At 44.6% G+C, this 22,141-nt stretch overlaps 1 pseudogene; it reads left to right on the forward strand.

The window, feature by feature from the left end:
• The first annotated feature begins 252 nt into the window (after positions 1-252).
• Positions 253-3,735, forward strand: LOC127776274 (protein RICE FLOWERING LOCUS T 1-like; annotated as a pseudogene).
• The last annotated feature ends 18,406 nt before the right edge of the window (positions 3,736-22,141 follow it).

Here is a 22,141-nt window from a genome sequence, read left to right on the forward strand (position 1 = left end):
TATGTAGTGTCCTGGGTTGGTACTGCCTAAAGGGGCCGGCTAGCTATATAAATTGTACAGATGCAGAGAAGCTTGCACAACTAGTGCATCTCTGTCACTGGTTTCGCTAGCTTAACCTTCCTGACATCTATCCTCTGGATTGAACGGCAGGAGATACCTAGCTAGCTTAGTTTGTGTTGCTAAGCTAGCTAGCAATCTCTATTGATCTGTTTGTTTACATGTTCAGTTAGAGATTACTGAGAAATGCCCAGATTCTTTCGGCTAGCTTCATAATTTAGCGGGCTAGCTGGCCTGGATTTCAAAGTCTAATCTTTTTATTTATTTGATACTAGATATCCTAACGTTTTTAGTTAGAGGTTATTAATTTGACATGGCCCGCATCGGCAGGGACGATCCTCTTATGGTTGGCAGGATTGTGGGTGATGTGCTGGATCCATTCGTCCGGATCACCAACCTCAGTGCCAGCTATGGCGCTGTTGAGTTGTGATCCAAATTTATTTGCACTTAATAAAGGCCAACTTCTGCCGTAGCGGAGCGAAGAATGGCAGTCTCTTGAGAAGAATGGCACATGGGAGCTTGTGCACTTGCCAAAACAGAAGAAGCCTGTTCGTTGTAAATGGATCTTCAAGAGAAAGGAGGGTTTATCTCCTAGCGAGCCTCCGAGGTTTAAGGCAAGGTTAGTAGCAAAAGGTTTCAGTCAAATTGCTGGTGTTGATTATAATGATGTGTTCTCTCTAGTTGTAAAGCATAGTTCAATTCGCACATTCTTCAGTATTGTTGCTATGCATGATCTTGAGCTTGAGTAGTTAGATGTGAAGACAGCATTTTTACATGGAGAGCTTGAGGAGGAGATATACATGGACCAGCTAGAAGGGTTCATAGTACCTGGTAAGGAGGATTATGTTTGCAAGTTGAAAAGATCTTTGTATGGTTTGAAACAGTCTCCTCGTCAATGGTATAAAAGGTTTGATTCATTTATGTTGTCACATGGCTTTAAGAGGTCTGAATTTGATAGCTGTGTGTATATTAAATTTGTTAATGGATCACCTATATACTTGCTGTTATATGTTGATGATATGCTGATTGCTGCCAAGAGCAAGGAACAAATCATTACATTGAAGAAACAGTTGAGTAGTGAGTTTGATATGAAGGATCTTGGTGCTGCTAAGAAAATTCTAGGTATGGAAATCACTAGAGACAGAAATTCTGATTTGTTATTTCTTAGTCAGCAAAGCTACATTAAGAAGGTTCTTCAGCGTTTTAACATGCATGATGCAAAGCCTGTTAGCACTCCTATTGCACCTCATTTTAAATTATCAGCTTTACAATGTGCTAGTACTGATGAGGATGTAGAATACATGTCTAGAGTTCCATATTCTAGTGCTGTTGGTTCTTTGATGTATGCCATGGTTTGCTCCCGGCCAGATTTATCTCATGCTATGAGTTTGGTTAGTAGATACATGGCTAATACTGGAAAGCTGTTCAGTGGATTTTCAGGTATTTCAAAGGCACAGCTGATGCTTGCTTGAAGTTTGGCAGGACTGATAAGGGGCTTGTTGGATATATGGATTTTGATTTTGCTGCAGATTTGGATAAGAGAAGGTCACTCACAGGTTATGTGTTTACCATTGGTAGTTGTGTTGTGAGTTGGAAGGCAACATTGCAGCCTGTTGTTGCCCAGTCTACCATTGAAGCAGAATTCATGGCTATTGCTGAAGCATGTAAAGAATCAGTTTGGCTGAAAGGATTGTTTGCTGAGCTTTGTGGAGTTGATTCTTGCATTAACTTGTTTTGTGACAGTCAAAGTGCTATATGCCTCACCAAAGATCAGATGTTTTATGAGAGGACAAAGCACATTGATATCAAGTACCATTATGTTCGCGATGTAGTCGCGCAAGGTAAGATAAAGGTATGCAAGATAAGTACTCATGATAATCCTGCTGATATGATGACAAAGCCTGTTCCTGTTGCTAAGTTTGAGCTTTGCTCAAGCTTAGTTGGTATAGTGGTTTAGCCCAAGAGGCTATTTGACGCTGAAAGTGTTTTTTTGTCTTTGTTGTGTTTAGGGTGAAGGATTGATTCATGCTACAAGAAGGAATTTGTCTCAAGGTGGAGTTTGTTGAGTTGTAATCTAAATTCATTTGCACTTAATAAAGGCCAGCTTCTTGTAAGCCGCCGTGCGGCGATGTAATCTCACCTCAGATATAGTGAAGATATTTTGCTAGCTGGCGTCCGTGGTTTTTTCTCTCCTGTTTTAGGAGGGTTTTCCACGTTAAATCTCGTGTCTTTTATGATTGATCTATTGTTTTTTATCGTTTGTTCGCGTATCGTTTCCTAACAGGCGCAAGGATCGTCTCCAATGGCTGCGAGCTCACGCCGTCCATGGTGACCCAACAGCCCAGGGTCGTGGTCGGTGGCAATGACATGAGGACGTTCTACACACTCGTACGGATCATATCTTGGATGCAGAGACCCACCAGAAGTTATTTAATTACTTTCATTAATTATCATAAAATTAGACTATAAATTATATTTTTACATGGATGCATGTTAATTTTGTGTGGCTTACGTACTAATTACCTACAGGTGATGGTAGACCCGGATGCTCCGAGCCCAAGCAACCCTAACCTTAGGGAGTATCTACACTGGTAGGCACCGATCAGATATGTTAGCGAGCTAATTGTATACCTTCGTCGTAAAATATAAAGAAGTTTGACCGGATTCTCGATCATTCGCGTTGATTCTCTTTGTCTGTCTGTAGGCTGGTCACCGATATTCCTGATACCACTGGAGCAACATTTGGTCAGTAAACTAGTGTGTATATACATATATATATATATATATATACATATATGTATATACATATATATATATATATATATATATATATATATATATATATATAGGAGCGTATCCTATGTACACAGGCACTCGCATGTACACACCGTGTACACCAACTAAAAATTATCACAAAAAATTCTAGGAAAATTCATACATGTACTTTTAATAGTATTACATCTACGTGCAAAGTCGCATCTTCAAATTCATTCTACATAGAGAATAACAAAAAAAGATAAAATTCTAACAAAATTGCAACCTTAAAACTGTTAGATTTTTTGTTTTTTTGTTACGGCTAAAATATAATGAATTTGACGTTAAGATTTTAACCCTAGGTGTAATACAATTGAAAGTATGTGTATGATTTTTTCTAGATTTTTTGGTGATATTTTTTAGTTGGTATGCACGTGTGTACACGTGAGGGCCTGTGTGCATAAGATATGTTGCCTATATATATATATATATATATATATAGAGAGAGAGAGAGAGAGAGAGTACTCGTATCAATTTCGATGTAACAGCAACATATGTGGCAGTTCCAGGAATTTTTACTACCTTGGTCCTACCCCATACTTCAAAATTGCATAATGCCAAAATGACATGTATTTTGTCAAAAATTTTCGTCAGATTTGAAGGATAGTGGAGGGTGGTGATCCCCTCAAAACTTGGGTAGAACAGCCACTGTTGATATATGGTGAATAATGTAGATAATTAAATTGATGCAGGGCAAGAGGTGATGTGCTACGAAAGCCCAAGGCCAACGATGGGGATCTGCATCGGCTGGTGCTGGTGCTGTTCCAGCAGCTGGGGCGTCAGACGGTGTACGCACCGGAGCCGCTGCTGCACCAAGCCGTCGCCGCTGCTAGCTTCGCCGTCGTGGGAGCTAAGCTAATCTAGTAATCATATTATCATGAATATAATATTTGTTGGCCATATTTATTTCACTGGCTCGGTTGCCCCCTACCGCCGTCGCACCGCTCTCCCCACGCCAAGCCACCCACCGCCGCCTCTTCCACTACTCCAGCCGCATCTAGCCGCCGCTAGGGCCGCCGCCGCACCGCGCCACCGCCGCCGTCGGGTTCGCGCAGCCGAGGTCCACCTCGTCCACCTCCCTTCCGTCGAGTTCCGCCGCCGGAGCCTGCTTCTCCCCGCGCTCCGGTGAGGTTCCACCATTGCCGCCGCCTTCGGCCATGGTTTCCGCCCGCCGTGGACCACTCTTCTCCCTCTAATCCCTCCCATTGTTTTCCCTAGGTGGTTCTGGAGCTTGTCCGTCCCTCGCCACCGTCTCTCGGTCGCTCATCGTCGCCGTTCGTCGTCGCCTCCCTTTGGCCGGCCGAACCCCTCGGTGAGAACCCCCTCCCCCTTTCCTTCCTCTCGCTAGCGCCGCCGCTCCTCGCATCCGCGCCGCCGCCCGCGTCACCGGCCGCCCGGGTCACCTGCTGGTCGCCGGTCGCATATCAACCTCTCCTAACAGAGCGTGGAACGCTGCGGGTATGGCGGAGTAAGGAAGAAGTAGCGGTCACGTCCTACTGCTGTGGAAGTAGAAGTTCCTGTGGTGCTGACTGTAGCTGCTCGAAGCTGCTCCTCAAGCTGGCTGACGTGCTCCTGACTCTCTCTCAGCTGCTCCTCGAGTGTATCCATCATCCCGCGGCGATCATTGTACTGATCAGATAGCTGTTGGAACTGGTCGCCGTGGACCTGGAGCTGTGCCTTCAGTGAGTCTATCTCACTGCCCCAAGCCTGATGCTCCTCCTCTAGCTGAAGCTGCTGCACTGTGAGGTCAGTCACCTCGGTCTCCAACTCTCCTAAATGCCTCTGCTGGTCGTCGATCTCTAACAGAGCCTCCTCGTAGAAGTCGTCAGCTGCCTCAGCCCATCGGGACAGTCGAGTCACCATCGGGTTGTAGCAGCAAGGTGTGTCCTAGACTGTGCAGACAGAGTTGCTCTCCTCCCGAAACGGATGGTGAGCAAACTCGGTACTCGCCAACTCAGCTCGGTGAATAGAGCTAAGTCGGAGGAAGGCCTCCCGGGCTGCATCCTGCATCGCGGTCTCCGGTAAGTCGCGACGGTGGCGTGTCGGAAAGCTGTAGTCTGACTCTGAAGGAACTCGTGTATGAACCTCAATCCGGGCCTCCCAAATGGGTCCACACTGTCTCACTCGGTAGATCGGAAATCTGGGGTACCTTAGGCGCCTCATCAACCGATGTAGCTCCATGACGTATCCCTCTGAGCGGGGTACGCCCATCTCCTAGGTAGTGTGTGAATCTTGATCTGCCATCTAATTTTTTTTTTAACAAAAACCCAAAGTCAGCTAAGAGTAAAACTCATTTTGTAAAGAAAATAGTTAAGAGTAAGATGGAAATCGTATAGAGTTTTGTAAACATAGCGTTTTTATTTTGAAAGTATTACTAAGTGGGAATTTCTCCCTTGGCCAACTAGAAAAGGGGTAGGGCGTCATTTGGTCTTTTCCTATAGTCGTATGGCTCTAATACCAGCTCTGTGGACCCCCGTTTTTATGACAGGAATCAATCGTGTAAACAGTACCATTTCCCTGGATCAAGTAGTCTGATACACACGAGTTCATAGCTGAAATACCAAATGCACATACACGAGAGTCTAGTGCGAATTATTACATCATAAGCCCGCAGGCATAGTCTTAGATCATCGGACCGAGCGGTCCGGAATACATTCCAAAAGCAGAAATAGATAAGGCAGCGGAGTTAAGGCAGCGGCACGCCATTGCCACAGGCAACGACCGTAACTAAGACCTACTGAGCGCCATCGTCTTCATCACCCTCCAGGTAGTAAGCATAGGGATCCTTCGAAGCTTCATCTCTGACCTCTGATTAAGTTTGTATATTGCAAGGGTGAGTACCAACCGTACTCAGCAAGCCACCACAGCAACAATGCACATGATAGAGGGTATTCAAAGAATGGCTATGGTTCTTTTGCGCAAAGCAAGTTTTGTAATTCTTTTCTCAAGCCTAAGACCTAGCATAGACTGATCAAGTTTTAATACCAGTGTTCACATTAAACAACGACGGTTCTGTCCACCATCCATTGTAACCCCAAGGATAGCTTCCCGTCATTGAGTCGTCATGGTTTTCTGAGGACGTCCACCTTCCCTCCTCTCAGGAAGTGGCTCCATCAGCATAAAAATCATCATGCAATATCCCATCCCACATAAGTTAAGAATTTAGAGCCTAGCCAAGTGTAATACACGTCCCGGTGCTCAATAACCGCGAGCACGGCTATTCGAATAGATTTGGTTTACTCACACTACAGTGGATGTACACTTTACCCGCACTCCGCGACTGCCCAACACATGAGCCTCGTCCCAACACATGAGACGCGTCACGGCAAAGCTTTTCGATAACCTCGCATTGGTAGTACCCGCTCCATGAACTTACATCCTCATGCACTCTAGGCGTCCATGTTTCTAGTAGTGAGAGGAGTTCTGGCGCTCCCGGGAAAGGAAGTCTCACACACTCATTAAGTTAGTTTCTCTCTCACACACTTATGGCAGTCCTACCAATGGCGACACCGATGTAGGAGCACGCCTCGTGGCCCTACCTCAACGGCTGCCCCACCATAGCGCACCTGCCTTACTCAGGGGTGAACCATCTATGCAGGGATACTGCCTCCGCTCGGCTATCTAATCCGCTAGGTCTATACCCATTCGAGAAGTACGGTTGTACGGGGGTCGTTTCATGCTTAACTTCATGGCTCGGTCCTTAATTGACCGGGGACGGTACTAGCCTTTTCCAGATACCACCCAAATCCTCCGTCCGCCCCAGTCAAAAATAGTTATTTAGTTTTATTTCTCCTTTCACAAATCATGTCATCAATATCATGGCAATATGGCGTTCATGTTTCCACATGCCGCATCTCAATTACCTTCCCAAAGGTAATTGCCTAAGCATATAGCATTTGATAAATATGAGTATGCATGATTCTAGAATAGCATTTCTAAGCATTTGTCATAGTTGACTAGGGACTCATACGTAAACATGGTTACGAAGGAATAAGGGGTAAACAATAATCAAGGCATGGCATAATAACAAGTAGGATGTTCATCATTGCATGCAATTTTATTTGTAAACAAAACAATTTCGCAATTGGGATCAACATGTTTAAAGAATAGTGATGACTTGTCTTGCTCGTAGTCCTGCGGGTCTTGATCCTCGCTTGGATCCGCAACTCCCTTGGGATCTAAAATTACGTGTGAAGAAATGATTTGAATTCAATTAGAATTCAAATAAAATCCAAATAAACTCAAATAAAAGTCGAACGCGAATCGATCTTTCTATATCGACTACAAAGTTTGCGAAACCACATTATTCCAATTTTAAGGTCATTCAACCTAAGTCATTTTGTGATTTAGAAGTGCCTTCTTTAAAATTCAACGAAGAATACAATGCTTAGTAATTAAATCCGATTATTTACCGCGAATTAATTACTTATAGAGATTACCCAAAATAATCTATAATTATGTAATTTTGCAATTCTACAACTAAAAGAAACCTACAGCTAACCCCAATTATTTTAATTTTTCCAAACCTCCTTAATCTCTCATAATTTTCTATTTATTTTTCCTTTCTTTTTTTCTCCCTTCTTTCTTTCTTTTTCTCTCCCTTCTTTCTTTCTTTTTCTCTCTCTTCTTTCTTTGTTTTTCTCTCCCTCCCGGCTTCTCCCTTCCCTCTCTGCTCTCTACCTACCGGGCCGCAACGGCGACCAAACAGAGGGGGGGCTTACCGACGATGGTGGCGGCGACGGCGGCACAAGGCGGGGCGACACACGGCGCGGCGCGGCGGCACCGAGGGCGGCGGCGCAGCGGCACGAAGGCGGCGGCGCGGTAGAGAGGAAAGAGGGGAGGAAGAGGGGAATGGGGTGGGATGGTGTGGGGTGGAAAGGGGCGGCCGGGGGGGTTTTATAGGGCTCGGGGAAGGGCGGCCGGCTCTAATGGTGATGGGACGGCGCGGCGCGCAGGGCGCGAGGCGACGGTGACGCGCGGCGATGCGGCGGCGCGGGGCTCGGTGCAACGGGACGGGCGGAACGGCGACAGGCGACGCGACGGCGACGCGGCGCGGGCGCGAGGCGACGGGACGGCGGCGCGGCGACGCGACGGCGACAGGCGCGCGGCGTGGCGACGGAACGGGCGCGCGGCGCGGCGATGGAACGGGTGCGCGGCGGCCGGCGGCGATGGCGATGGCGCGCGGCGGAAGGCGGCGATGGCGACGGCGCGCGGCGGCTCAGGGGCGCGAGGCGCGCGCGGCAGGGGAGGGGGCAGGGCTAAGGAACCTCGTCGAGCACCTACTGCGCAATGAACAGTGCTAGTTCTTATTTAACCCTAATTTAGCCTATTCTCTATATAAATTTTATTCTTTAATTCCTAATTTTTACACAAATGAAGTTTACACAATATTTGTGTTATTTCAACCAATGGATTCACTCTAGATTAATTTTAGCTATATATAATTTATTTGAATTGTAATTAGGGCTAATTCTTATTTCGCCGCATTTAAATTTAATTATTACTAATATGGTCGTGATATTATTTTATTTATTTCTATCCTCCCTTAACCTTTATTTTAAATTGTATTCCGATTATTTATTTAGCCAAATTAATTTTAGGGTTTATTCCTAATTAGTTATTCTTTATTCGCGATCAACATACTCCGAAATCAAAATCCAATGAAATAGGTGAATAAAATCGGCATGATGCAATTTATTTAAAAAGTTTTTGAAGGCCCGAAATTTTAGGGTTTCGATTTTATTGGTCGAATCTTCAGGGTGTTACAGACGGTCAGTCGGGCATTTATCGGGGATATGCATTAAGTTGTGTCTAGGTTCGTTAGGGTGCAATCTTCATGCGCATCCTTCTTATCATGCATCTATTTCATGCATTAAGTTATTGCTTAGTCAGTGTCATTAGTATCTTTTGTTTGGGTTCATGAAAAATGTTCCATGCATAAAAATCATCATGCTTGGCTAGTCACTTGAGTCATTTGTTGCTTCGTTTAATTTGGATTTGAGCATGTATTGGTTCCTATCCCTTGTCCACTTTAGATGTCAGACCTGTTCCTCGTTCGCAAGCGCCGCTCCGAGCTTCAGAGTCGCTGCCTTTAGCCTTATCGTTTCCTTAGTTTTGTTTTCTTGCTAGTTGTTGTGTTTAGGTTTGTTGCTTGAGGGTTAGTCGGCGGTCGATGTCATGTGTCAATGGTATGGCTGCCTTAATTAGGAGTTGCTTGCCTCTTTTTTTTTTAGTGTTTTAATCAAGATTAAGATAATTGCACTCAAATTGTTAAGAAAGATTAGTTTCTAAGCCATCTGTTTTCTTCCTTTCTCTTATTTCTACCTATCCCTCTCCAGATGGTGAAGGCAAGGAATGATCCCCGTGAATCCGACGACGCCAGTGGCAGCAAAGAGCAAATCGATGGAGCTCAAACCAGTGGTGCGTCTGGCGGCAGTTCATCTCCACCGTCCGAGAACCCAACGGTCACTCAGATGATGACAATAATGATGCAACAGATTCAGCAACATTACCATCAGATGTTGCAGCAGGCACAGCAGAACTAGCAGTTTGGTCCTCCACCATCACACCTGTCCAAACTGTTAGACTTTCTCCGAATCAAGCCACCCACTTTCTCAAGCACAACCAACCCAATGGAGGCCAACGACTGGCTTCGTGCTATTGAGAAGAAGCTAAACCTTCTGCAATGCAACGACCAAGAGAAGGTTGCTTTCGCTACACACCAGCTGCAAGGTCCCGCTTCTGCCTGGTGGGATAACTACGTGGTAACCCGTCCAGATGCAACGGAGGTTACTTGGGCAGAGTTTTGTCAAAGCTTCAGGAAGGCACAGATTCCTGAGGGGATTATGGCACAAAAGAAAAGAGAGTTCCGTGCACTCCAGCAAGGAACCATGTCAGTTACAGAGTACTTGCACGAGTTCAACCGCCTTGCACGCTACGCTCCTGAGGACGTGCGCACCGATGCTGAGAAGCAGGAGAAGTTTTTGTTTGGTCTTGATGATGAATTGACCAACCAGCTGATCTCTGGAGTCTATGAGAACTTTGAGAAGCTTGTGGACAAGGCTATCCGTCAGGAAGAGCAACGCAACAAAATGGACCGTAAAAGAAAGGTAGCTCAGTTCAAGACTCCTTAGGGGAACAATTAGAAGCCTCGCTTCATGACGGGACAACAGGGTGGGCCTTCCACCATCATCGTCCGTCACCATCGTCCTTACCACCCGAGCAACTTCAACAACGACTACAACAGTGGCAGTCACAACAGCAGTGAGCAGCACAACCACAACTCGACTCCACCCCCACTAATGGCACCAGCTTAGTCAGATCTACCAGCTGTGTCAGCTCAGTCAGCACAGCCCAAGGAGCCTGCAGGAAAGCTGGGACCCTGCTTCAACTGTGGCAAGCACGGCCACTTTGCTAGCAAGTGTCCGAAGCCGAAGCGCGCTGGACCCAGGTTTGTCCAGGTCCGCGTCAATCATGCGTCTGCAGAGGAGGCACAGGCAGCACCAGAGGTTGTGCTGGGCACGTTTCCGGTGAATTCATACCCGGCGACTGTTCTTTTTGATTCAGGTGCAACGCATTCTTTCATTTCCAAGAAGTTTGCCGGGACACATGGACTATCGGTAATGGAACTTAAAATACCAATGTGGGTTCATACCCCTGGAAATGACATGTACACCGCACACTACTGCCCCTCAGTGACTATAGAGATCAAAAGGTCACCGTTCCTATCCAACCTCATCCTTCTTGAATTCAAAGATCTAGATGTCATTCTTGGGATGGATATGTTGACCAGACACAAGGGAGTGATCGACTGCGCGAGTCGCACCATCACCCTAACCAACGACAAAGGGGAGAAGATCACCTTCCATTCTCCAGTGTCGCAGAAGTCCGTAGCGAGTCTGAAATAGACTGCTATTGAGGATCAGACAAAAATAGCGGAAAAAAGTCTTAAGAAGTTGGAGGATATTCCTATAGTACAAGAGTATCCCGAGGTGTTTCCTGAAGACCTCACTACAATGCCACCGAAGAGAGAAATCGAGTTCCGGATTGATTTGTCACCCGGAACTGCTCCAATTTACAAGAGGCCGTACAGAATGGCAGCTAATGAAATGGCAGAGGTCAAGAAGCAGGTTGATGAACAGCTGCAGAAAGGGTACATCCGCCCAAGTACTTCGCCTTGGGGTGCTCCGGTTATCTTTGTGGAGAAGAAAGACAAGACCAAGAGGATGTGCGTTGATTATCGCGCCCTTAATGAGGTCACAATCAAGAACAAATATCCCTTGCCAAGGATTGATGACCTATTTGACCAGCTAAAAGGAGCTGAAGTGTTTTCCAAGATAGACCTGCGATCAGGCTATCACCAGTTGAGAATTCGGGAAGAAGATATTCCCAAGACAGCCTTCACCACTCGGTATGGGTTGTTTGAGTGCACGGTTATGTCATTTGGACTCGCCAATGCACTGGCTTTCTTCATGAACTTGATGAACAAAGTGTTTATAGAGTTTCTGGACAAGTTTGTCGTGGTTTTCATTGACGACATACTTATCTATTCAAAGTCAGAAGAGGAACATGAGCAACATCTCCGTCTGGTACTCGAGAAATTGAAGGAGTACCAGTTATATGCCAAGTTCAGTAAGTGTGACTTCTGGTTGTCGGAAGTTAAATTTCTTGGTCACGTCATTACCGCTCAAGGTGTGGCAATGGATCCATCGAATGTGGAGTCAGTTACTAAGTGGACCCCACCAAAGACAGTTTCTCAAATCTGGAGTTTTCTTCGACTTGCAGGCTATTACTGTCGGTTCATTGAAAATTTCTCCAAGATTGCCAGACCCATGACTCAGTTGCTGAAGAAAGATGAAAAATTTAAGTGGTCAGCTGAGTGCAACCAAAGTTTTGAAGAACTTAAGAAGAAATTAGTGTCTGCACCAGTTCTAATTCTGCCAGATCAGACGAAAGACTTCCAGGTCTACTGTGATGCATCTCGCCAAGGGCAGGGATGTGTGCTGATGCAGGAAGGCAGAGTGGTCGCATATGCTTCACGACAGTTGCGTCCACATGAGAGCAATTATCCTACTCATGATATGGAGTTGGCAGTAGTGGTTCACGCTCTGAAAATCTGGCGGCACTATCTTATTGGCAACCGCTGTGAAGTCTACACTGATCACAAGAGTCTAAAGTATATCTTCACTCAGCCTGACCTAAATCTCCGACAGCGAAGATGGTTGGAATTAATTAAAGATTATGACATGGGGATACATTATCATTCAGGCAAAGCAAATGTGGTGGCAGATGCTCTGAGCAGAAAGAGCTATTGCAATACTGTATGTACCGAAGGCATGTGTGACAAATTGCAGCAAGATCTTGAGCACCTAAACTTGGGTATTGTGGAACACGGGTACGTAGCTGCCCTAGAGGCACAGCCTATGCTCGTGGATCAAGTCAGAGCAGCTCAAGTAAATGATCCTGAAATAGCTGAGCTCAAGAAGAATATGAGGGTCGGAAAAGCCAGAGATTTTCATGAGGATGAGCATGGCACAATCTGGTTGGGAGAAAGATTGTGCGTACCCGAGGACAAAGAACTCAAGGATCTGATACTCACAGAAGCTCACCAAACTCAGTATTCAATTCATCCCGGCAGTACCAAGATGTACCAGGATCTCAAGGAAAAATTCTGGTGGGCCAGCATGAGAAGAGAAATAGCTGAATTCGTCGCACTCTGTGACGTTTGTCAACGGGTAAAGGCGGAACATCAAAGGCCCGCAGGATTGCTTCAACCTCTTCAGATCCCGGAATGGAAATGGGAAGAGATTGGAACGGATTTCATAACAGGCCTGCCCAGGACATCATCAGGGCATGATTCAATCTGGGTAGTCGTGGATCGACTCACCAAAGTTGCTCATTTCATTCCAGTGCATACCACTTATACGGGCAAAAGATTGGCAGAGCTCTACCTTTCAAGAATCATGTGTTTGCATGAGGTGCCTAAGAAGATAGTATCTGATCGAGGAAGTCAGTTCACTTCAAAATTTTGGCAGAAGTTGCAAGAAGAATTGGGGACTCGTTTGAATTTCAGCACAGCCTACCATCCACAAACTGATGGCCAGACCGAGAGGGTCAATCAAATATTGGAAGATATGTTGAGAGCTTGTGCACTTGACTTTGGCGGAGCTTGGGACAAAAGTCTGCCGTATACTGAATTCTCCTACAACAACAGTTACTAGGCTAGTCTACAAATGGCACAGTTTGAAACATTGTACGGACGGAAGTGCCGCACTCCACTCTTCTGGGACCAGACTGGAGAACGCCAACTATTCGGGACAAAAGTGCTAACCGAAGCAGAGGAGAAAGTTAGGACTGTCAGAGAAAGGCAGAGAATTGCACAATCTCGACAAAAAAGCTACGCAGACAACCGCCGAAGAGAACTCACTTTCGAAGCAGGGGATTATGTGTACCTTCGTGTCACTCCGCTCCGAGGAGTACACCGTTTCCAGACGAAAGGCAAGTTGGCACCACGCTTTGTGGGACCATACAAGATCTTGGAACGCAGAGGTGAAGTTGCTTACCAGCTTGAGCTCCCACCTAATATGGCTGGTATCCACGATGTGTTTCATGTGTCTCAACTGAAAAAGTGTTTGAGGGTACCCGAGGAACAAGCTAGCTCAGAGCAATTGACATCCAGGAAGATCCGACGTATGTCGAGAAGCCAGTCCGCATCCTCGAAACCAGCGAGAGAAGGACTAGAAACAAGGTGATCAGGTTTTGCAAAGTTCAGTGGAGCCATCACTCAGAGGAAGAGGCCACCTGTGAAAGAGAAGATGAATTGAAGGCTACCCATCCACACCTCTTCGCTAGCTCTTCCGAATCTCGGGGTCGAGATTCCGTTTATGGGGGTAGGTTTGTCACGCCCTGAAGTTCTCCTCCTTGCTTTAAATTCCTAAAAAAAATCACCCGAAGAAATTGTTTAAATTAACCTAGAGCTAATTCCTTAATTAATAAATGCAAATAATAATCGGAATCGGCATGTGGAATTTTTCTTGGATTCTACAAGTCAAAATATGCTAACAGGATTTTTAGTGGAATTTTCAGAGCATTGGAAATAATTTTAACCAATTAAAATAAGCAAAAAGTGCAATATTTAATCCCTGGGAAAATCCTTTTTCCCTTTTCTCTTTTCTTTTTCCCTCCTTTTTCCTTTCCTTGGGCCGTCGGCCCAATCCTCTTCCCGCGCCGGCCTTCCCTCGGCTGGGCCGGCCCAAGCCGGCTCCTCCCTCCTCCCTTCCCCCTCCGGGTCACCGACAGGTGGGGCCTACCTGTCGGCCCCTTCTTCCACCACTTGCCGCCGCTCCCCAAGCCGGCAACCGCCGAGCCACCCGCCACCCGCCTCCCCCGCCTTTCGCGCCCACTCCGCGCCCCACGCCCCTCCCCACATCCCGCCGTTTCCCGCCCTCGCACGCGCCCGAGAATGGGCAGGATTCGTTTCGAATCCCCTCCCCACTCTCTCCCTCCTTCTCCCACGTCGTCGGCCAAATCGGCCACCTTCCAGGCCTCGTCCGCCTCCCCCTTCGCCTATAAAACATTCCCCCGAGCTCCCTCTCTCTTTTTCCCCACTCGCCGCGCTCTCCCGTGCCTCCTACCGCCGTCGCGCCGCTCGCCACTAGCGCCGCCACTTACCGCCACCTCCTGCCGCGCGCTGCCGCCGCTGTGCCAAGCCGTCGCCGCTGCTAGCTTCGCCGTCATGGGAGCTATCCCGGCCGCCGCTCGGTTGCCCCCTACCGCCGTTGCACCGCTCTCCCCACGCCAAGCCACCCGCCGCCGCCTCTTCCACTACTCCAGCCACCTCTAGCCGCCACCGCACCGCGCCACCGCCGCCGTCGGGTTCGCGCGGCCGAGGTCCACCTCGTCCACCTCCCCTCCGTCGAGTTCCGCCGCCGGAGCCCGCTTCTCCCTGCGCTCCGGTGAGGTTCCACCATTGCCGCCGCCTTCAGCCATGGTTTCCACTCGCCGTGGACCACCCTTCTCCCTCTAATCCCTCCCATTGTTTTCCCTAGGTGGTTCCGGAGCTCGTCCGCCCCTCGCCGCCGTCTCTCAGTCACTTATCGTCGCCGTTCGTCGTCGCCTCCCTCAAGCCGGCCGAACCCCTCGATGAGAACCTCCTCCCCCTTTCCTTCCTCTCGCTAGCGTCGCCGCTCCTCGCATCCGCGCCGCCACCCGCGTCACCGGCCGCTCGGGTCGCCGGCTGGTAGCCAGTCGCCAGTAGCCGGACGCCGCCGCCGTGCGCCATGCCCGGGCCGGCTTGGACGACGCCCATCCCCAGCCGCCCGATCTGCCTTTCGGCGGATCGTGGCCGTCCATCCCGTGGCCCACGTGGCCGGCCGCGTGGTGCCACGTCGGCGCCACGTGGTGCGCCCCTCCCCTCCGGTCCCGTGGACTTGGTCGACCGGCGACCTTGAGCCATTGACAAGTGGAGCCCGCCTGTCGGCGCCACCCTCCCCTTTGATGATGTCAGTAGGGACCTTTATTGTGCAATAAAACTAATTAAGGCTTTTCTTTTATAGTAAAAACACATTTAAACTTCTAAAATTCATAACTAATTCATCCGAGCTCCGATTAAGTCTATTCAAGTCTCAGTAAATTCATAAAAATGCATAGAATCCATTAAAAATGGTTTTGTTTCATGTTTCAGTAGACTTATAGCATATTTTGCTTGTGTGCTTTGTTTGTCGCGTAGATTTCGGCCGTTTCGTTGATCCGCGGTTTCTCGAAGATGTTGCTGTGGTCTCATCAGTGCGAGAGCAAGGCAAGTCATACATTACAATTGATCATATTGTACCCAATTTACAAATGTCCCGTATTTCTATTAAATGTTGCATTCTTTTACAATATCATGTAAGATGGGTCCTACTACTCAGCCATATATTGTTTACCTTATGCCATTGATAACTTGGGTATTAAAATGATTAGATGTTGGTTTAGGGAATGCTTAGCTATGCTTAGTTCAACTAGTACACAAAGGGGGAATCACATTAATGCATAGACTTTGATTATTGGCATAGCTTTGGATTAGTGCCACCGCAATGGTGCTAGTTAATTAAAATACACTACATGGTGGGCTGTGGGTGCATGGTTTTGCTAGTTGTGCCCATGGCGATTAAGCACCGGTTCGCGAGATGCCCTGGAAGAACTTATCGCACTTACCACAAGCCAGCGTGGGCAACGCTGGGCTTGTAGTGTAGCTTTTCTCTAGCCGACGTACCCAGGCAAGGGTGGGCGTAATGGAGTTGGGTCAGCCAGGGTGTCCGGTTGATCGGCTTCCGGATTCACCGTGGCACGAGAGGGGACTGCCCGCTGCCTTGCGAGGAGTGGTGGTGAAACCTGAGGTGTGGTGCGATTGGTTAGAGGGGGTTATGCGAAGGGTCCTGTCACGGCCTCTTTCTGGTATGTCGTGGTGGCATGTCGGCGCACGGGAACATGTCGTGGGGCTGTGTCTTGTGGGTACAGTTGTACACCTCTGATCAGAGTAAAACTATTCGAATAGCCGTGCTCGCGGTTATGGGCGGTCGACCAGATTCACCGTGATTAGTCTCACCCCTAGTTAGCTAATGGAACTGGTTAGTTCATGTGGTGGTTTGGTCCTGTCGCAACGTGATGTAGCGTTGGACAGTGATTGGTTAATATTGATTAATTACTTCAACAGTTTTTACTGCTTTCAACTACTGCTTTTAAATGCTAGCTTTATGCAAATGAACCTTTAGCCTCCTTTAGTTATATCCTGCATCATACCTCCTCTTCCGGTATGACTTGCTGAGTACAATGGGTAGTACTCAGTCTTGCTCTCTTTTCCCCCACACCAGAGTTGAAGTTCTTCTCAGTTGGAGGTGTCTCGAAGAGGTTGGTTTCGTCGCTGTCGTCAAGGATGCCTGTGGAATGGAGTCGCCCGCTGCAGGAGTCATGTCTTCAGGCTTAGCTCGCTTTTATCTTTTCCGCTGCATTTCGCAATCTTTTATGTTTTTGTAAGACGTGGATCTGTATGTCAACAATTGTCGTTTGTGTACCCTGGCTAGTCCTAGACAGGGGTTTATTGCACATTCAGCTTAGAAATTCTGATTCGTGAATTTCTGGGCGTGACAGAAACCTAGTCAAACAAGCCACGTATGCGCCACGTCAGCCAAAACCGCCTTCAAAACCGCCGAGGGACTACGTTTGCACGGTTTTTGTAAGTTGGGGGATGGGTCATACCTGATTTTGTGGTCAAGGGACAAAAATCGTACTAGGCGATAAATAGAGGGACCCAAAGTGAACTTATTCCAAAAGGGATGGAGTGTAGGTCAACATGAATAGTTTCCTTGATAATTTTTCAGGGAGAGGATTTTGAGATGAGAATGAATATTTTGAATCCTGTTTTGAATTCAAATTTTGGCATATCGGTAGCGCGAGCAGTGCCATCTAAACTGGAAACCAAAAGAAGTACGTGATTAGCACTATATTTAGTGAAGATTAGCGTGATTAGTTATTTTTTTTCTTTTTCCGAGTAATTAGTTTGTATCTACGGGCCTGTTCAGATTAATGCCAAAATTTTGGTAGTATTGGTTTAATAATGTTACCAAAACTCTATACACATTGCCAATATTTTGTAACAAACTAAATGTAGCCACATAATTATCAATTTTACCAAATAATAGTATGGTTGAAAATGCCATCAATCTGAACAGGCTCTACACACAGTTGCATTTTTTTTCACTTCTCGTATATAATTTTAAGGCTTTCAATAAAAAAATAAAAACACAACCCAAAATTCTAAACTTTATATCCCAAATTAAAAACTTTCAACAGCAATTTGAAGATTTTCAACTCAAATTTGCAAATTTTTAACTCAGATTAAAAACTTTCAAGTAAAGATTTGAAAACTTTCAAATCAAGTTTAAAATGTTCAACTCAAATTTGAAACTTTCAACCTAGATTTTGAAACTTTTATAAATATTTTAGATTTTGAAACTTTCATCCCTTTTAACGTTTATATTTATAAATATTTATACAATTCCTAGATTTTGAAACTTTTATAAATATTTTGAAACTTTCAACTCAAATGTTTCTATAAATATTTTTTTAACTATTAATTCGTACCACATGTATAAGAAATTAGTGAGGCCATATATATCTCTTGATCTCAAATCCGTTTCCATCAAAACAACACACCAATTGCAGTCAGCTACGTAACATTTACGTTGTAGATCATATATCACATCTGGAAAAAGAGGGAGCAAGACATGCGTGAAGGGATGAAATGCATGCCTTATGCTGTTTTTCAGCTGTAGATGCATTTTGTGCCGATTTGACCTGTTATTTGAGAGTCCGGCCGGATTCTTTTTGGAGACAAAGATAAGATACATCAACGTTAATTTATTCCTCAGACGCATATTGGTGCATTGGTGGCATGCCGAGCTTAGCAGCTAGACGCTCATATTCGACCCTTTAAATATTTGACCAATAATTATTTATTATAAATTAAATCCATTTGATGGAATTAATATCGTTATATTGACATTTGGATTTCTTTTTATATTATTATGGTTTTATTGCTACAAATTAACATGGTATATGAGAAATTTAAAGTTAAATATATATTAGTTTTACATTTCAAGTCTGATTGCGCCTTATTCAGTGGGAGTGAGGGAGTAGGTGTGTTGATGAAGTCACGAAGTAATGAATTGATGATGGATAATATACCACTTGTCCAGCCAGCAGCCAAAAAGGAAGGGAGTAAAATTGGTCAAACCTGATGTATATACGTGCCTGCTGTCAATTTAAAGTTAAGGGAAAAGGGAAATGCCTTTTGTTCGTGATGATCAACACGGCTCCGTGCATTAATTCTTTTGTTCTGTTTTTCCTTTTTCATGGAATGCATGAAAATATTGTGCCTGTGGCATCTTTTTTTCTTAAGGCTATAGTTAAGTTGCTTGTTATTGCACAAGTTTTTTGTGTAACACACTACCATTATATACGTTAGTACTACGTACCTCTATCCACAAATATAATGGATTAATGTTGTTGTATGTTGGCTTCCTTGTATTTATGAACGGAGGTAGTATCTTATAGCACATTGTTAGCTTTATGCAGTGCGCGTGGTCTATACATATATTTTTTTAAGGAAACGAGAGGGGCCCTCTATACCTTTTTCATGATTTATAAAAAGTAAAGTTGAGAGCATAAAGCATGAGAAAATATATACTAGCAATCCTCGCAAAAAAAAAGAGAAAAATATACTAGTTAGCAATCATCTTGTTCAGTGACGAATCTCGGAATTTTCTTTGTGAGTCTGGATGTAAGCCTATGACGCATAACAAGTACACATGAATCCATATAAAATATGTACAACATTTTTACGACGCAAGTAAAACTAACAACATCGAGTTGTAATCTTAAAGAGCAAAACCAATGGCCTATACTTGTGTATGAGGACGAGTAGCCTGAACCCCACTTTATCTCTTTAATTCATTTTATGAAAACACTCTAGCCTGCTCCCAACTCTTTTTAAGTGAAGCTGAAAGTTTGAAACCATTTAGCTCGGTTTCAACTTTAGAAGGGATAGAGATTTGAAGCTCTACCAAATAGGTACTGAGTTATGCTAGCTTACGGACTACGGACATAACATGGTATTGCTTACCGCTGTTTTTCTGACTATTCTGGCCTTCATTTGGGTATTTAATGAAGTACTAGTATTCTTATCCGCATGCATAGCTCTCTATGCCTTGAAGTGTAATATAGAATTCTATATCAATTGACCTATTGGAAGATAGTCAAATGCTGTAACATTTTACGACGGTACCGATACTATTTCACTTGGAAATTGGAATTAATAAAGAGCTATCAATGCAAGAAAAACGCACATATATACAAAAGAAAAGGCTTAGCTAGTTTCTCTATCACAACAGTATATAGAAACTAGAAAGTTACTGTTGAACATTTTTCACCCTCGACCAACACTAAAGTCATCTCATCTTCCTCAACGATTGAAAAATTCTCAATAATAACTCTATCGGCAAGTATATATGCTTGTCTACAAGATAGATAGATATACCAATTGGATATACGAGTATCTAATCTCTAAAGCAGACAATGAAAATTCGAAAGGATGTTAATGTAAGAAACTCTCGTTGCTGAGCGCTGTCACTATATTCCACTATAAATCTATGTATATCACTAAGGCATCTCCAATGTTCCATGTCAATTTTTTCTACCATCCATGCCCGATTCTCTTTGCGTGCAGCAGTGGAGAGAAAGAGATCGATCCAAGATTAATTTGTGCAGGTCCTTATTAGGCCTAGTTCGATACAGCAAAATGGCCATGCTTTTTTTCACGCAAAACACAAAGAATCATTAGAGCACGACTAAAATAAGTATTAACTATTATAAACTTAAAAATGGATATGTTCGTTTTTTTAAAAAAAAACTTATATATAAAGTTTTGCATAAAAGTGTGTTGTTTATAACAGTTTGATCGAAAAGTGTGCTTACGAAAATAATGAGGTAGTAGCGAAACCGAAAAGCTGAATCAAACTCATCCTAGCTAGTTCTGTGACTACCAGCCTGAGGCAGTTACCTCAACAACTTTGTTTGGTTCCTTTGTAACGTGGCTCTCTCCCCTCATCTCAATAAGAATATCGTCGGCGTTTCATTCTTATATGTCGACTCGGCGTTAGAGAGATCCAAGATTAAGAACTTCCCCCATTTGTAGTTTTTGTAAATAAATTTCTTGAAATTTGAAATTTGCCCAAAATTTTCTAAGAATTTTTCTATTTCACCGTAATTTCATTGCGACACATAAAGTAAAGACAACCAAGACATAATGTATTAGTAAGAGAGAAACAACAAAGAAAACTAATGAAACTCACCGTGGTCTTGGCCAAAATTTTTTGTTCTTTAATGAACCATGTGGTTCAGATTCTCGGTGAGAAGCAGATACATGAGGTGGATAAGGGGAATAATTGCAGCATGGATCTGCCATGAAGAGATAGACCCAACGAACTAGAGCAACCTTACAACAGTCTATGGTTGGTGGTTGGATCTGGCCTCCATCCCGTAAGTACAGAAAGAAGGGTTGAATTGAGAAGCCTAATCCTCTTAGCTGCTTGGGAAATTTGGAAAGAGCGGAACCAGCGAGTCTTCAAGCACAAAAGCTCTTTGCAACAAGCTTGATGGCAAAAATCAAAGAAGTGGCAAAAACTAGGGCCTTGGAGAGAAAAAAATGTTTGTCAGGCATAGCCTCCTAAGGCCGAGCTTTTTCCTTTTCTTTAAAAAAAAACACCCTTACACTCTATATAGTTTTTTCTCCTATATTTAATGAAATGGCACACTCGGATGCTAGTTTGTTAAAAAAAAAAGATTCTCGGTGAGATCGTAACGTGATACCACGATCACTATCTCGGCCACGACTCAGATTTTTCTTGAACTGGTCAAAATATTTTGCATCAATTCAAATTTCTTCGAGTTTTGGTTAAATTAATTTCAGCTACAAAATGAATATTTCTGGGCGACATTAACTTCATCTTGAGATCGATAGAGAAATCTCACCCAAATTTTCTCCCCCGGACGCCCGAAAAGACCTGATTTAACTCCCAACTATGGTAATTAAAAATGAGGATTGCAGATGGGCAATCTAATTAATTACAGCTAGCACTTGCCACAATATTCTTTGCAGACAATGATCGGACGCTTTAACCAAATTTGGGCGAGCGTCCTGTGTAAGCTATGCCGTTGGAGGCAAGTCTGCCAAGCCCGTCTTGTTCAACCTTTCCGACCACACACTGCCATGCATGCATGTGTGCATGCATATATGTTCAGTTTCATAGCAAAAGGTTGCTATATTCTAGAATGGATCAGGTACTAGCTACTATTCCTTCCGTTTCATATTATAAGTCGTTTAATTTTTTTTTCTAGTGAAAACTTTGTTAACTTTGATCAAGTTTATAGAAAAATATATAAACATCTAAAATATCAAATTAGTTTCATCAAATCTCACATTGAATATATTTTGATAATATGTTTGTTTTGAGTTGAAAATACTACTATATTTTTCTATAAAGTTGTTCAAATTTAAAGAAATTTGACTAGAAAAATAGTCAAACGAATTATAATATGAAAACGGAGGGAGTAGCTTGCAGCAAATGCATGCATTCCCCATCAAATAATTTTTGTTCTCTCTCTCTCTCTCTGTGAAGTTGATCAGATCTTGTTCTTCTTTCACATCACCAGCCGCCGACATAAAAAGGAAAGG

This window comes from Oryza glaberrima, chromosome 6, assembly GCF_000147395.1.
Source record: "Oryza glaberrima chromosome 6, OglaRS2, whole genome shotgun sequence".
Lineage (NCBI taxonomy): Eukaryota > Viridiplantae > Streptophyta > Magnoliopsida > Poales > Poaceae > Oryza > Oryza glaberrima.